At 34.7% G+C, this 18176-nt stretch overlaps 1 protein-coding gene across 1 annotated transcript in view; it reads left to right on the forward strand.

Moving 5' to 3' along the window:
• Positions 1 to 18176, forward strand: part of LOC140843570 (uncharacterized) — a 254046-nt gene that overhangs the window by 114798 nt on the left and 121072 nt on the right. The gene's annotated exons all lie outside the window — the stretch shown is intronic.

An 18176-nucleotide genomic window follows, 5' to 3' on the forward strand; every position in this document is an offset into this window, starting at 1 on the left:
TTATGTTGCCAAATAAATAAACAAGTAACATTTGAGATAAATTCAAACCATATAAAGTATCTGTTAGAATCACTCTTTTCATCTCAATACACTATTGAGATGAACTTGAATTAAGAGGAACATATAATTTGGGAGGATGTGTGTAAATTCAGAGGTTATACATCCAAGGATTAATCCAATATGTAAGAATCAATAGTTAGTGACCTAGGAAAAAGCTTGTTACTTATATGACCCTCAATTACATTATCTGTCATGTTTATCTACCATAATCATCCCATGTATAATATGTGAGAATTATATTTTAATATCATTGTAATGTAAAAGAAGATGAGAGTATGTACTAAGAGAAGTATTAATACTCCTAAGACTGGCAGAACAAAGAGCTTCAGAAAACTGTGTTACCATGGTGTCTGCTTAATGCATTCATGATTTTGTAGTGATAAACCAAAGACTTTCTTTATACACATACACACACAACACACACACACACACACACACACACACACACACACACATACAGCTTCAGTCAGATGCACAGGATGTGTCAGATTCTATTGCAAATGGGGACCTTAGAAACATGGAGGGATCTTAAAATCCTACAAAAAAGAAAGAAAGAAGAAAAAAGTATTGAAAAGGCTGAGACAAAAAGAAACAAGATATTGCTGCTCTGCTTGCCTCATCATCAAAAAGTACTACAGGGGCAAAATGAACAATAAGATGAGAAAATTTTTAGAGAAAAGTTTTGTTGTAGGACTACATATACCAAAGATGAATTCAGGTATCATGTCAACGCCTGAAGTATTGGGTCTTAGATTGTCACTGAAAACTAAATGTAGCTAAGGGGTTTGACCTAACTTAAACTTCATAAATATGGAGTTTGATTCCATCTTACCAAGAGAGAGGAATTGTTCACTTTATGTATTTTATGATATCCAAAACACTAACATGAAGCAGAAAATTTTGTCCCAATTAGACATAAAGAAAAATCCTCAGTATTAATAATTACTCCACTGATAACCTACTGAGTGACAAGCAATATTCCTTAGCATTCTTTATGTAAGAATGCCTTCTCAAATAACATGGCACAGAAAGCTCTACGAATTCTGCATTAATGTTAATTTGAGGTTTTGAAGTGACTGGTAGGAACCTGAAGCTGTCAGAGCAGGCTTATGTATTACCCATTACGGCATAAACATAATATCATGTTCTCTGTGTACAGTAAAGCGAAAGTTAGGAAGCAATGTTGTTATTCTCACAGTGTTAACTTTTTATCCTCACTTCAACTAAATTCAGACTGAGAATTTAGTGATTCTGTTTAAAAAAAGGAAAGTGTCATTCTCTACATCACATAGCTAGAGAATCATGTGCACTCTGAATCTGTCAGACTCACTCCTGAGCTTTCAAGGACTACAATGCTCTATGACACATGATACAGCCTCTCCAAACACATCTCTCTACTTCCAAGCTGGTCTGTAGCCTCTACTTTTTTCTCTTCTTAAATGAAGCTATTCTTGCATATTTTCTTCCATCCCATCTATTTTACTTGCTAATCTTGTTTCATAAATGAAATATAGCAAAAGAAGGATAGATTCTGGACTCAAAAACTTGGTTGCAGCCCATATTCTGAGTGATGACCACTGTAAAATTTCTCTGTGGGTTAAATTAGTTATCAAATTAGGATTGTAGTTCAGCTTAATGAATGTAACCATTATGTAGAATTTGCCTAAATCAGTGGAACTTATAGAATATCTCATTAAGCAGGTTTATGATGGGTAATCTGTTTTAAACACACTACATCATTGAAGATGGCCCAGAATAGAGTTATCAGACAGAAGCCTCTGCCAAGTATCTTCAGTTGCTGTCTGTTGTCTCTGATAAACTCAGGAACTCCATCATGTCACCATCTACTCTTTACTCACCATGATATGAACACATTAATGTTTTAGTTCCATGACCACAGACCCAGCTCTTTCCAATTTGGCATATTTTCTCGTGCATTTATCTTTGCTTGAGATGTTCACTTCTGCCAACTTTTACTTGGTTGATGCCTTCTCCTATTCTTTCTAAAGCAAATCTCACTCTGTTATTCTTTTAGTCCTTCCTATTTTCCTAAAATTCATTTACCTATGAAGCTTGTCTGTTTCTTTTCACCAAATAATCTATAGGAATATTCAATCATTGTTTGCATATACCTAGTAAACAATAAGATTCATGGTGTGTTACATATGAAATAATTACTTTGTGAATTAATTAAAAAGGTATGCAAAGCTGAATACATGGAACCAGACATTTGTAACACAGTATATCAGAAGAATGCTTGGAAAACTATTCTGCAGAATTTAAATTGGGTGGATACCATTGCTTCTGGGTAGCTTGGATATGACCCTGCACCCTGATACTGCAGTCAGATCTGCTATTCACCGATGTGCTGAGATTGTGTATTTTGAATTATAAGCACTGTATCGAGATTGTATAGGAAGTTACAAATATGTAAGGAAGTAGGGAATCATCAAAATCATACTACTAGTTTCCATGAAAAGACACAGAGGATGGTTTACTGAAGTTATTGAAGAACATACACTGAAAGAAGAATCAAATACTAATTTTTCCTCAGCTCTTTGTAGAACTTAACCCCAGTTAGTATATATTTTATGTTATTCTATAGCATGAAAGAGAATATTCGGTATTCTAATTGCACTTCTCCAGATAATAATAAGTTTCTGAGATGATACAGTACTAGCTTCAGGGATCACAGAATGCTTACTCATGCATTGTACTATCTCCAAATTATGGCAAACGTAGCAATGTCCTTTTGGATAAAAATGGTCTATAGCTAGATGTTCAGCTTCTGGGACACAATTCTAAGAAAAAATTTGAAAAATGCCTTTGAATCTTACATAACTCATCCACCTAAGCAGATGTTTTCTAATTTCAGATTTAGAAAAGCAGTGAACTGAGGTTTTATTGTCTTTGGGTAAGGAATGACTCACAATAGCTTTTCTTACAGATATTTCTATAATGATAGAGCTTCCATGTCTGGTTAATGTTAACACTGACATGAGGTGGTTCTCTTTGTTACACAATGTTATTTTCTTCTCCTCCTTCTTCTTCTTTTCCTTTTCCCCCTCCACATTCTCCTCCCTGTCCTCCTTCCCCCTTCTTCCACCACTACCACCTAGACTACCACCACCATTGCCATGTTTCAAGCAAAATGATAAGGAAAAATACAAATTTTGGTTTGGTAATGGTTTCCCAACAACACTGGTCAGAATTTCTCCCATATGTTTGGTATTCAATGACAAGGTGGTATGTCCCAAGAAATTCTAGAGAGAGAAAAGGATCTCAAGGGAGAAGATGATACATCATTCAGTGTCCAATCATGAAATAAAAACCACATTAAAATTTGAACATCCAAAGTTTAATATAACTGTTTATTAACTAGTTGACAATAGATCAAATATTAAGAAATAGAAAAAACTCTAAAATACATAAAAGCAGTGGACATTGAGAAAAAAAAGTATCTCTATGGCTGAGGTAGAGTTCAGAAAGAACAAATTTGTGAAGACCTACACTCCTAAGTCTGGAATTTGGATCTCAACTAACTGAATAGTATTTGACATGATGTTAAAACATTTGCTGAGAAGCTGGCTGAAGTGAGAGGTGGAATTCCCTGGGAAACTGCCCATGGGGGTGCTACGGAGACTTACTGGAAAGCTTCTTCCTGGAGTGTTTGCAAAACTCACTTTGAAGTTTCCCATAGAGCAGCTGCTAAAACTTGGTTAGAATATATAATAAACAAGTATATAAAATAAATTATAATCAAGAAATTATCACCACACTTAAGCAGGTCCTGAAGTTATAGTGAGTTACATGATCAGGTAACTCAAATACTTTCAGTACCTATTATTGTTGTATAGTCTCCTCTCCCACAATCGACGCCCATGGCTTCCTGGGGTGTTCCTTATGCCTAGTTAACTAAGATTTTTAAAAAAATGGAAAACGCCCTCAAGCCTGGTTTCTGTATGTGTTTGTATGCTGATACCACCCCAAAGTGGACAGCTCCGACACTGCAACCTCACCTAGGTTCACCCCTACAGAATAATGGAAAGATCAGATTCTCCCAGTGGGCAGAACTTAAAGCAGTGCATTTAGTTGTCCAATATATTTAGAATGACAGGTGACCAGAAGCACAGATCTATATTCTTCATGAGAAGTCACTCATGGTTTAACTGGATGCTTAAGGCCTTGGAAGAAAAAGTGCTGGAAGATTGGTAACAAGGAAACATGGGAAAGAAGTATATGGATGGTCTTTTCAGGCCTGGCAAAGACTGTGAATATATTGGTGCAAGTTTGAATGTCCACCAAGGGACATTCTAAATAATTAGGTGGATAAAATAATATTCTTTGTGGATGGTGACCATTATATTTCCCCAGCCTATCTAGTGCTGGCTCAATAGGCTTATGACCAAAATTATTTTGGTGGTGGAACTGGAGGCTATGAGATCAAAAACATGGAATTTTCTTTACCAAGGCTAATCTGACTAATAAGACTTGCGTCATAGTTCTCATATATTCTCTTGTTTTACATATATATGTATGTGTTATGTATATATTATATATATACATATATATAATATACATGTGTGCATATGTATAGAAAGAGAGAAAGAGGAAGAAGGAATAAAAGAAGGAAAAAAGAAAGAAAAGGAGGAAGGAGGGAAGGAAGGGAGGAGACTATACAATTAATTTCTTTCTTTCTCCCCAAATCAGTGTTGGAGCTATACATCTCTTAATTGTGAGAACTGAGAACTTCTTAACTTGTAAGAAGGTTAGTGGTATCTTTTTAAAGAAAAATATGAAGGCATGGACTGTCCAGCTGTCAATTCAGTGCCTCATATCCAAATATATCCATCTTCTCCTGTTTGATAACATAGGTTAGCTTGGTCAACATTTTTCATATGACAGTTGGCATGATGTTAACCTTGTCAGTAAAGTGTACTGAAAAGACACTGGAGGAGAAATGGCCTTTCTTTTGTTCATTTTGTCTGAATCACCAGTCTCCTATGGGGCAAAGCTACTTCTAGTGGCAGACTGCTCCATAGGTCAGTTCATCCCATGCAGATCTTCTGGTGGGTGATGTTTCTTCAGAGCTAAGCTGCTGTCGAGTATGGCTTCTTCCAGTCCCAGGTCCTGCAGGGAGGATTCTCCACCCCCTTGTTCCAGAAGCACTTGGTTTTCTGCCATCTACCCAAGACCCTCACTAAAGGCATCACGGGAGAATACCAGAAGCCCCTCCTGGTAATGACCTTTGCTGGTTCTCTCTCAGGAGACTTTGCAGTGTGTTTTAAGGTGACAGTCCTCTCTGCAGCTAGCTTCCCCTAATACCACAGTGAATATATTTTCAGAAGCATCTCATTAACATTTTCCACCATACTGTGGGTCACAAACATGCCCCATCCCAGCCTTTGGTCAGAGAAAGACATGCTCCTTAGATAGCTGTTGTGGCTCTAAGAGTAATACATATGATAGCAAATGTGCCCACATACACATACACCCAGAATTCCTAAAATAGTATTTCACACAGGCTGAAGTGTGTATAACAGTCTTTCTTTCTTTTTAATTATGACCTAACAAGCTGTGCACTCTGAAGAACTAGAGAATTGGGAAGTGTGCTACTAAGACTCTTCTTTCTTCATCCCTCATCCAATTTGTTGCCAATCCTGGTAATATCTAGCTCCCTTGATATTTATCAACTTATTCAAATCATTTCTAAATGTTAACTATTGAAAAATTAAGAACATTTATATTCTAGACTATTATTACTTTTCATTTTATTTCTAAATCCTATGCCCTATTTATATCTACACAATACCATTCTCTAAATAGTGTCTAAATTAAGCTTTAGCAATTCTGAACTGCTTGCATAATTCATAAAATTTTACTCTATTCAGCATCTCACATTGTGAGCGGTCAGTAAAGGAATATTAGGCAAATAAGTAAATATATGAATAAAATGGGTTACAGAAGAACTGATGGAGTAAATAGACCAACAGTTTCTTTTCATTTAATTGCATGAAAGAAAATCCCAGTTGACATTTGAAGATGAGTTTCAGTATTGCAAAGTAAAATATGCATTATGGAGTCAATATAAAATGTGATATTCATGTAAACATAATTTCATATAATTTTAGTGTAAAATGTGCTATGCAAAAGTTCAAATATCCTCATTCAGATAAAAGCAGTACAATGAGAATGCTTTAATGCTTAAAAAAATAATATAGATAATTCAGTAGGAAGAAAATACCAACTAAGCACAAAGAATTTGATAAAAGCTAAGAAAGGTAGAGCTACAGGTTGCTACAAGAAGAAATGGAAAGAAAATCTGTAAAAACAGTTTATTTAATAATAGAAAGAAATATAACTAGCTAGGGAATGGACAGAACATTTGCCTGCAGAGAAATTAAAATAGGTGATTTTATTTTAGAAGAGGAGAAACATAGTAGAGTAAGTACTGTAGAGCCCGTTAAATTAAAAATCAATGGTAGTTAAGGTGGATATAGCTAAAATCTCAAAACCTGGAATTTTCATTCACAAAATGGCATGGTTATAGTATTACCTGTTATATATGGAATGTTTCTGTTTACCACAAATTAATATATTAATTCCTAAACCCAAAGTGATAGTAGCAGGAGGTGGGGGCTTTCAGAGGTGATAGGTTATGAGGGTGAAGCCATTAAGAATTGGATTAGTGATCTTGTGAAAGAGACCCCAGAAAATTACCTTGCTTCTTCCTCAATGTGAAAATACAGTGAAAAGATAGCTGTCTATGAATCAAGAAGCAGGCTCTCACCAGACAGTAAATCTGCCAGTGCCTTGATCTGGTACTTCCAAGCTCTAGAACTGTGAGAAATAAATTTCTGTTGTTTATAAGCCATCCAACCTATGGAGTTTTGTTAGAGCAGCCTGGAGGGACTAGCACACAAGTTTAGGCTTCACAAGTTAGCAACACAAGTTGAGGTTATTTGGATTATTTACTCTGAGGAAAAAGAATCAGTGAATGGACACTGTGCTGTTTCCAATTTGATACCAGCCCCTTAAAGATGCTCCTGTTGAGATAAAGCAGGAAGTCAAGAAGTTTTAAAAACATCTGTAGCTATGGGGGGAAAGCGTGTTCCCCGCCTGGAGCAAATAAATCGATGAAACCAGTGAATCCGAAATCAGTCAAGGGAAAAAACCAAAGTGGGAGAAACCCGTTTACTGCTCACAAGAAGCCTAGTTCTGTCTGTACCTCTCCTGCGGCTGCTGCTGCTCACCCATTCCTCCAGACCCAGTGTGCTCACCTCTCCCCGCTTGTAAACACCTATTGATATGGATGTGGACTAAGGCCTGGCAAGAGATTCTGGAAATACTGCAATTTTACCCACAAGGTCCTTCTGCTATACTGGAATCATGTTAACTGACCTTCCTGGTAGTCCCTTCAAGCCATGTTTCATACTGTTAACATGTAGCCTTCACAAGTGGGAAAGGAAGCTACTTGTGATGGATAAGATTCCATTTTCTTGAAAGGGTTTCAAAGCAAAGTGAGAAAACAATGCTGAAAAAGGAAGAAAGTCATCCAGTAATACATACAGGAGTTTTAGGAATCCCACTGACAAAAAGTTTTTGCCGTTTGGCCCCTTCTTCCAAAAGCTTCAATTAACATTACTCTAGGGAAAATGGAAGCTCCTATGGCAGGATCCTCACCTGATCCTGAAATACTTGCCCACTGTGCATGTGCAATGCTTGCAGGCTCATGTTGACACACCTGTCAGCAGTGAGCTATTATTGACTCTATATAAAGATCTCTGCCCGGTGCTGTGGGCCCTCGAGGGAGCAGAGAAGGCTGGAGGCAGGGACAATCTTGCTGTATGCAGACTGCCCTGGAGGCAGATGGGATTCTAGCACTTGACCTGCCACCATGTGAATAAAGCTGGATATAAACCCTTTTACCTCAAGAACATTCCGTTGTCATATTTCTCTCTCATCGAATCCATAGTGAACTTGCCCATGGCTGAAACCCTCAGGTGAGACAATTACCATGTAAAAATTTTCTGTCTTGGTTCATACATGACTTTCTTCCTGAGAACAGACAAGTGGGGAAAAATAAAGAATAGGGGAATTTTTGTTATATCATTAAAGGTTTACACTTCTTATTGTTGTTCATTCAAAGTTTGATGCCCAGACTGCCTACATCAGCACCACTTTCCGTGCTTTCTAGAAGTGCAGTCTTCAGGCAACACTCATACTAGTTAAAACAGGCCCTAAAATATCCCTTAAAATACTCTAAGACAGTTCTAATGCACAACAAACACTGTGACCACTGCTATCATGTCTGCTCTACAAGTTTACTTGGAAACATAGCTCCAAATTAAGGTAAAATACAGATAAATGGACTAGCATAGGGTATAAAATGGAGCACAGTAAGACTTACTTCGCTCAATGAAATGTGCATGGAAAGGGTACTTATCATCCCCACTGGAGTATTTCAAAGCCTGAGAAGAATTTGCCACATTTTCTTTCTTCTGCCAAGGTGATTTTGGAAGCAAATGTTAAGATGAAACTATTATCAGCTGGGATCCTAGAATAACTATAATGAGCTAAACATGCTGCCAACATGATAGACTCATAGTGTGAGTGAAAAATAAACTTCTGCAGTGCTAACCCATAAAAATTTAAGATTGTTTGTTACTACAGAATACCCTGAGAATGAATGGCCGCTTGTTCATTTTCTTAACCCTATTGTACTAACAGTAAGATTGGGATATGTTTTCAACTGCCAAACAACCCATCTTGCCTTCCAGCCTATGTTTTTTTTATTTTAAGGGGGTTGTTAGTGCTTTTCATCCCATATCCTTTGAGAATGTTTTTTTTGCCCACTCAGCCTTCTCTTTCTCTGTTTTAGTAGTTTGTTTTTATTCTCATCTTGTCTTGTCTGGTTTATATCCTAAAAAGTTTCCTTAAATTACCTGGCAGGCATATGGCAAATACCTCTGCAATGTGGATGCTGTTAGACTATTTTGCTTTTTTTTTTTGTCACATTGAATATTTAAAACTGTCTTTTGGAATGGGGCAGGTGTTACCTGAATTTCATTTGCTCTTTTAATCACAGTCTGGAGTGGGGATCTTTGAAAATGTTTGTCCTATGTCTTACATGTTCAATTGTTGTTCTTTGATGTTGAATATATTTATCATAAGTCTTTTTATTTGTTCATTTTTTTAAAGATCACAGATGTGTTCTGTCTCATGAATATCAACAGATGGTTCTTGCTACCTCATATTTTTTCTTTTTTTATTAAAGTATCATTAATATACAATCTTACATTGGTTTCAAATATACATCACAGAAGTTCGGCAATCCCTGTGATAAGCTTATACTATGATTGCAAATTATTGTGCCCTTTTATCCCCCTCCCCTTCCCTGCCACACTCGGTAGGCCCAACCCCTCCCCCTTGGTAACCACTAGTCATGTCTCAGTATCTATGAATCTAGTGCTGTTTGGTTCCTTCTGTTTTGCTTTGTTTTATACTCCACAATAAGTGAAATTATATGGTATTTATCTTTCTTGGCCTGGCTTATTTCACTGAGCATAATACCTTCTAGATCCATCCATGTTGTTGCCAATGGATTTCTTTTCTTTTTATGGCTGGAAATATTACATTGTGTATAAACACTACATATTCTTTATCCATTCATACCATGGTGGTCTGACAGGCTGCTTGATACAATGTCAATCTTCATGAATTTATTGAGGCCCTTTTTGTGGCCTGGTATGTGATCTATTCTATAGAACATTCCATGTACACTTGTGAAAAATGTGTATCCCACTGCTTTTGGGTGGAGTGTTCTGTAGATATTTGTTAAGTCCATTTGATCTAGTGTATTGTTCTGTGCCTCTGTTTCCTTATTTATTTTCTGTCTGGTTGATCTGTCTATTAATGTGAGTGGTATGTTTAAGTCTCCTAAAATTAATGTATTGGAATCTATTTCCCTCTTTAATTCTGTTAGTATTTGTTTTGCATATCTAAGTGCTCCTTTGTTGAGTGCATAGATATTTATAATGGTTATTTTCTCTTGTTGGACTGATCCCTTTATCATTATGCAATGTCTTCCTTCGTCTCTTGTTACTTTCCTTGTTTTGAAATCAATTTTGTCTGAGATAAGTACTGCTAATCCAGATTTTTTCTCCCTATTATTTATATGGGATATCTTTTTCCATCCCTTCACTTTTAGTCCGTGCATGTCTTTGGGTCTGAAATGAATCTCTTGTAGGCAGCATATAGATGGTCTTGTTTCATTATCCATTCTGCCATTCTATGTCTTTTGATTGGTCCATTCAGTTCATTTACATTTAAGGTAATTATTGATAGATATGTATTTATTGCCATTTTATTAATTTTTTGGCTGTTTTTTATATCTCCTCTCTGTTCTTTTCTTCCTCTCTTACACTCTTCTCTTGTTATTGATGGTTTTCTTCAGTGTTGTAATTGGATTTCTCTTTTTTAAAATTTATTTGTATCTTGTGTGTGTGTATTTATTGTAAACTTTAGTTTTGTGGTTAGGGTCAAAAATAGCTTCTTTACTACATAATAGTTTATCTTAAATTGCTGATTACTCTATTTCAAACACAATCTAGAGGTCTAGAGGTACTTTTTTTCCCTTCTTTCTCCTCCACATTTTTTTTTTGTGTTAGATGTCATAATCTGCACTCTTTCTGTATCCCTTTATTGATTTTGTGAGTAGTTGATTTTGCCTCTTTTGTTTTAATTTTGTGCTTTCTTGGTAATTAGTTGGTCTACTACATTTACTGTGGGTTTATTTTCACTTGTGGAAGCTATTTAGCCTTAGGGTCATTTTCACCTACAGCAGTCCCTTTAACATACCCTGTAAGGCTGTCTTAGTGGTGGTAAATTTCTTCAAGTTTTGTTCATCTTGAAATTGTTTAATACCTGTTTCATATTTAAATGATAATCTTGCTGGATAGAGGATTTTGGTTGGAGGTCTTTCTGTTTCAGTACATTAAATAAATCATGCTATTCCCTTTTGGCCTGTAGAGTTTCTGTTGAGAAGTCTGCTGATAGCCTGATGGGATTTCCTTTTTAAGTGATCTTTTTTCTCTCTCTGGCTGCTTTCAATAATCTCTCCTTATATTTAATCTTTGCCATTTATTACATGTCTTGATGTTGTCTTCTTGGGGATCTCTGTAATTCCATGACCTGAGTATCTTATTTCCTTTTCCAAATTGGGAAAGTTCCAACAAGTATTTCATTAAAGAGACTTTCCATCCTTTTATCTTTCTCTTCTCCTTCTAATACCCCTATTATGCAAATATTGTTCCATTTGGATTGGCTACCTAGATCTCTTATCATTCTTTCATTCCTAGAGATTCCTTTTTTTTTCTCTGTTCCTCAGCTTCTTTGTTTTCCTATTCTCTAATTTTCATTTAATTTACCATGTCTTCTAGATGCTCTAATCTACTCTTAAATCTCTCCATTGTAAGTTTCATTTCAGATACTGTATTCTTCATCTCTGAGTGGCTCTCTTTCAGGTCTTCTATCACTTTTTGAGTCCTCCCTGAGATCTTGAATACTTTTCTGTAAATCTGTGAGCATGTTTATGACTTTTATTTTGAAATCTTTATCAAGAACATTGGTGATCTCTTATATTTAGCCCTCTTTCTGGTGTCTTGTCCTGTAGTTTGTTTGGATCACATTCCTCTGCCTACTCATTTTGTCAGGGTTTCTGTGTTTCTTCCTTTGTATGAAATGGCTCTGCTATTCTTTCTGACCCTTTTCTGTGTGGTCTTCTCTTTTTCCTTATGTGTAGGTGGTCTGTTCTGCATTCTTCAGGTTGTTTTCAAGTTTAGTCATTTTGCTCTATTTTCTTCTTTTATTTGTTTTGGGAGGAAATTTCCACCTTGTCTTCCTGTTTTGCCATCTTTTTCTGGAAATCTCACTCCCTCATATCTTCTGGCTGTTTAATATTAACTTCTATATTTAAACCCTAAGCTGTCAGACAGGTTCATGCACACAAATTATATTCTAAATTTGAATATTTACTATTATGCATCTGTAGCTATGCAAGTCTGTTTTAGGGTACTTTGATCCCAGTGCTTGGTCTTACATGGAAACGTGTAGCACTTATGGTATTTGTAAATTTCTCTTTCCTGAGATAAAGCAAAATAACCTTCAGAGTATACAGAACTTAATAATATTTTGTGGTATATGCACACACTCAGTTAGTAAGAACCACTGCTTTCCATTTCTTTCTCCTACAATATCATGTCATTGATGCAGAAAATAAAGAATTGACATCTTAACACCATCAATATATTATAGTATTTTAATATATTCAACAGAGACTGCCATTCACTATATGACATGATTAATGATTAATGTATAATAAAAAATAACTATGGATAAATATAGGGGTAAAATGATTCTATCTATTTTAGAAAAAAACTCAGGACTAAAAGCATGGAGGTGCAGGAGTAGTTAGGCATAGACCACCTCTCCCAGTCTCAGAGGATACACAATTTAAAATAAGGTCTATTGTATGTGAGTTCTGATTATAATCACCCTCACCTTAAAGATGAAGGAAAACAGTCATCACATCTATATGCAAAATTTCATAAAGAATATTATTAATATAATTTGATTAATAGTTCTAAGAAAATAATCTGACTTTTAGTACAAATATAAGTATGTTCTTGTTTAACATATGAAAGAGATTATTTAATGTAATTGTATCAGTTGATATGGAATAACTAAGCTCAGGCAAGGAGATAAAAATGTTGGAGAAAATGTGTATTTCCTGTATTCATGGTCTCTTGTGGTCCAATTCAATTACAATAGCTGCCCATCTAAGAATAAAACTGAAAACAGAGATTAAGCAACAATTATTTACCAAGTAGGTCATGTCCATCTTATCTGTCTGTAGCCAAACCCATGCACAGAAAAGATCTCAGATTATAAGTATATTGTGGTATAAGGTAGGTGGCCATCTGATGATTCAAGTACTTCCTCTTTTGACTTTAAATTTCATGACACCTAGTGAATAGGTCTCTTTTTAAAGAAAAAGCATTTTTTTTAAAGCACCTTGTTATGAGTGCTCAGTTCAATAAGATCAATAAGTTAGGGTGAGTATGCAAGAAAACATATTGAGAAACAATTGTTTAATTCCTCTAGGATGTTTGGAGGATACCTGAATTCTATGGAAAGTCAAAGGAGTGAATAGATAATCTACTGTCTTTCCCACTGTGGTCCAAGTGTTTTAAGAGAGAACTTGGCTATAATATAAGAAAGGTGAAAATTCCTCAGTATTTCTCATCATTTTACAAATTCCCTACAGCTACTTGCATTTTACACCCCTTTTTGAGTGTTCGTTAATATTTCATTGGGAAGCTGAAGAGAGTTAATCAAGTAATAGCATCTTTCTGAGATCATAACTACTCATATTATTTTTGGAAGAATTACCTGTTGAGCTGGTATTATCTATAGAAATGTATGTATCTATAGAAATGTGTATATATATATATACATATATATATATATGTATATATATATATATAAATCCAAATATCTATACAAACAAAAGCATTTAAAATTACATGAGACATCATTCACTTTAATAAAAGGCACAGTGTCTTTAAGAAACATGTATTAGTCAGGGTTCTCCAGAAAAACACAGCCAGTAGTGTAGGTGCCATTGTGCAGGAGAATTCTCTCCTACTGAAGGAAGGGTCAGCTTACTTTTCCAATCAGGCCTTTAGCTGATTAGAATGAAGCCCATTAAATATCAGGGAAAGCAATCTGCTTTACCCAATCTACCTTTTAAAATGTTAATCACATCCAAAAACACCATCACAGAAATAGCCAAAATAATGCTTAACCAAATACATGGACACCCTGTTTGTCAAGTTGATGTATTAATTAACTATCACCAACTTTAATCACTTTTATCACTAGCTTCTAATTTTTCCTTTGGTAAATATATTTCAGATTCTCCTGTGTATCCATAAGTAAAGTTGTATGTCAAATAATACTTATTTTTCACTAACTCAAAGTGAGAATGCAAGATCAGTGTGCTAGTTTCATGATGCACATTGAGTTTGATGCAAGAAATAAAGAATTGACATCTTAATACCATCAATATATTTTAGCATTTTAATATACTCAAAAGAGACTGCCATTCACTATATGACATGAATAATAAAAAACACCTAAGGAAAAGAAGAAAAATTGTATGTAAAATCTTTGGAAGAATTCATGAATAGATAGGTACATACCCTGCATTCTATAACCTACACCAGGGCAGTGTTTTGTGATATGATAAAGGGAAAAAACTGATATCATCTAGTTACATTTTATTTTAAAGTTTGTACAGTAATAGTAGCCTTGTAGTGTTTAGTATACCTTATCAAAGGATGTCGGACTAAAGATCATTAGATCTACTTTCTAGTTCAGACACCTTACTGAGAATATGGTCAAATCAATTTGATTTTAGGATATTTGATTTTAGGATATTCATGTAAAACTGTTGGTCTCTAACAAAATGTTCTGTTTTAAGATTCTGTGTTCTACACAATAGGTAACAAATCAGTATCCTACAGTTTTAAAAGAGGAATAAAAGGAAGCCATCATTTAAAAAGCAGGATATTTTACATAAATATTAAATGGCTATATTTCTCTAAAAAATTAGCTCTGGCAACTCCTAAATTTGCAAATGGTATCAGTTTATACCAAGAGTGTTATCTTTCCTTTTCCTTTTTTTTCTCTTTTTTTTTCATTTGCTATTTAACAAATACACATTGAGTACCAGGCACTCAGCATCTTATATTGTTTAGTGATTTGTCTTTTCCACAATGTACACAATTGAAATTGCAGCTTATATTTTAAGAAGGACAAAAAGATTAACTGATGTTTTGCTTTGATTGCCTAACTAAATTGATGAATTATTCCATGAAGTCATATGACTGTTATATTAAAAGATATATTAAGTCTTGGGATATTACCAAATAGTAAACTTTTGTCCTGTTTTAAAAATGATGTGGGTACTTATGTTTCTTCTTTCCATTGCTATGCAGATTGGCCCCAAATGACTCAATTTTATATGAAAGAAAAGAATAAAATAGTCTCAACTTGCTCATAATGAAAATTAGTACTGATATTACTTTTTACAGAAAAAGTAAGATACCATTATCTTTTGTGTTAATGACACCAGAATAAAGAGGAACAGGTTAGCTATTTTACACTAAGGAACTTTTACCATAATACATCAACACAAGAAAAGGTGTTGACAAATGAGCCTAAGTACTTTATGTATCTCTACCTAAATGACTTACATCTGATAGCATCAGTTATTAGTTTATAAAACAATGGAACTATATTACTAATATATTGCTAAATATATTAGTATATAAAACTTTGAAAATACATATAATCACTGAAGCAACACTTATCTTGCTATCATACCTCTTATCAAGAGGTCAACATTTAGGTTTTTAATTCATTTCAGATTGATTTTTTATGTGGTGCAAGATAAGGACTCAGTGTCATTCCTTTGGATGTGGGTATCCAGTTTTATTAACAACATTTGTTGAAGAGACTATCCTTTCCCCATTCTGTATTCTTGGCACCTATGTCAAAATTCAGATGACTGTATGTGACTGGACTTGGCGAATCTCTGTTATTTTCCATTGTTCTTTGTGTCTGTTCTTATGCCAGCACTATATTGTTTTGATTACTGGAGCTTTGCATTTTATTTTGAAGTCAAAGAGTGTTATGCTCTGGCACTGATTCTAGATTGCTTTGGGCAGTATGAACATTTTAATTATAAGTCTTCCAGTCTGCGAACATGGATATCTTTGCATTTTTTGTGTGTGCCTTGCTTAATTTCTTTTATTAATGTTTTATAGTTTTCAGTATACAAGTCTTTTGCCTCTTTACGCTTCATCTGTTTTTTAGTTGCCCATATGTAATGAAATATAATACCAATAGTGAAATCCATTTAAACTCTGTATTTTCCTTGAGAATCCTTAGGGAAAATATGCAGCATTCAAAACATCCCTAAAGTATTTTAAAACACCTAGTTTTTAATTTATTGTTGTTGAACTAAGTCAGTCTTTCGGACATTATAAATATTATATATGGCTTTATACAATGAGGTCATAATTGGCTCTGATGGAAGGTAAATGAGAATGGCTCTTGAGAAAACAAACAAAACAATGTTTATGTTCATGTCTCCCCCATCCTCTGTTTTCAAGAAGCACTGTCATTGACCGCAATGGCAGCAAGAATTACACATCACCGCATTCTCTCTCCCCTTCTCTTTTCCTCAATCTATCGTTTTTTAATCTAATTAAAGTACCAACATAATAGAATTCTGCCTTAAATTTGTCTTTAATTTCTCCACTAAAATATGAGAGGCTGAGCATATTATTTGAAGTAGATGATTATGTATATATACTTCCTTTTCTCCTGTTCCAACTTCACCTTAAGTCTCAGTTTGTATCCACTGATATCCATGTCATTTATTTTTGCACTTACAATAGGGGGATTCTGAGTTATAAAGATAGGTATGAGGGGGAATAGGGCACAATATATTAGAAACAGAATAGGTGCATGTAATATAATATCAATCAGTGTTCATTCTTACAAGTTAGTTCGCTTTCTAAATCAGCAGATCAGAGGGTTAAGAATTTTCTAAAGTAGATGAAAGTTTTTGAGATATGAATCTCTGATGCAAGTATTACTAATATACCATTTTTGTGTTAAAAATGACAATCCTTCTCACTCTCCAAATCAACATGGTAACTAGTATTCTACATGATCAGAGTATCCAGATGTAAGATGTTTTTGTTTGTTTGCAAGTGAATGTCAGTGGCTTTATTTATACTGTGAAAGGTGAGTGCAATATTCATCAGCAGTTTGGCACACAGTTTGGCCTGTATAGAGAAAGAGCAATTATCTAGCATGGCAACTACTGCTAGTAGACTGTTTTCTAATCACAGGTAAGGCAGCCCTTTGGGAACTCCCATGAATGATGGAAGAAGAGTGGGCATTGAAGGAGCTAGTTTCTGTCAGGATGGTAGGAATTCTGTTAACTATATTTCAATCAAAAATATTAATAGAACTTCCATCAACAGTGTGACAGTAACCAGCATTCTAGTTTCTCTACATCCTCACTACTTGTTATCTTCTGTTTGTTTGTTTGATAATAACCATCCGAACAGATGTGAGATATCTCATCTTGGTTTTGATTTGCATTTCTCTGATGATCAGTGAAGTTGAGCACTTTTTCCTATACTTCTTGGCCATAGTATATTTTCTTTGGAGAAATGGCTGTTCAAGTCCTTTATCCATTTTGTATTTATTTATTTTTACTCATTTATTTTTTGCTGTTGAGTTGTAAGAGTTCCTTAAATATTTTGGAAATTAAGCCTTTATCAGATAGATGGTTTACATATATTTTCTCCAACTCCTTAAGTTCCTTTTCAATGGGTATAAAGTAACAATTATACAAGATGAGTACATTCTAAAGATCTGCCGTACAGTGTAGTGTCTGTAGTTAACAATATGGTATTGTGTACTTAAGAGACTGTTAAGAGGGTAGATCTCATGGTAAATATTCTTACCACTCCATACCCCCCACCACAAAAAAAAAAAAAAAACCACCAAAGGAAACTTTTGGAGAAGAGAGAGAGATGATTTCTACCTTGATTCTTGATTATGGTGATGGTTTGAGTATATACTATGTCCAATGCATCAAATTAGATACCTTAAATATTTGCAGTTTTTTGGTATACCAGTTATGTCTCATAAAGCTGTTAAAAAAACTTTATTTTATAATCACTAAAGTCCCTTGAGCTCTGTGACATCTGGGCTGCAGAATTACAACTCATGTGTGAGTAGCTCATTGTATTAGGTGGAACCACACCTAAAGACACGTTCCTCTTTTTCTCTTCTTTGATTGAGCAGGACACATTAACCAAGCTTAGATAAACAGGCTTTGTTGACAGGAAGTTACTGTTCTTAATCGACTCCAAAAACACTGAAAAACCATGCATTTATTTTTAATATAATTCTCATTGTAGTACTACATAGAAATAAAAAAGATAACAAAAGAATAAGTTTTCTTC

Source organism: Manis javanica, chromosome 9 (assembly GCF_040802235.1).
Source record: "Manis javanica isolate MJ-LG chromosome 9, MJ_LKY, whole genome shotgun sequence".
Lineage (NCBI taxonomy): Eukaryota > Metazoa > Chordata > Mammalia > Pholidota > Manidae > Manis > Manis javanica.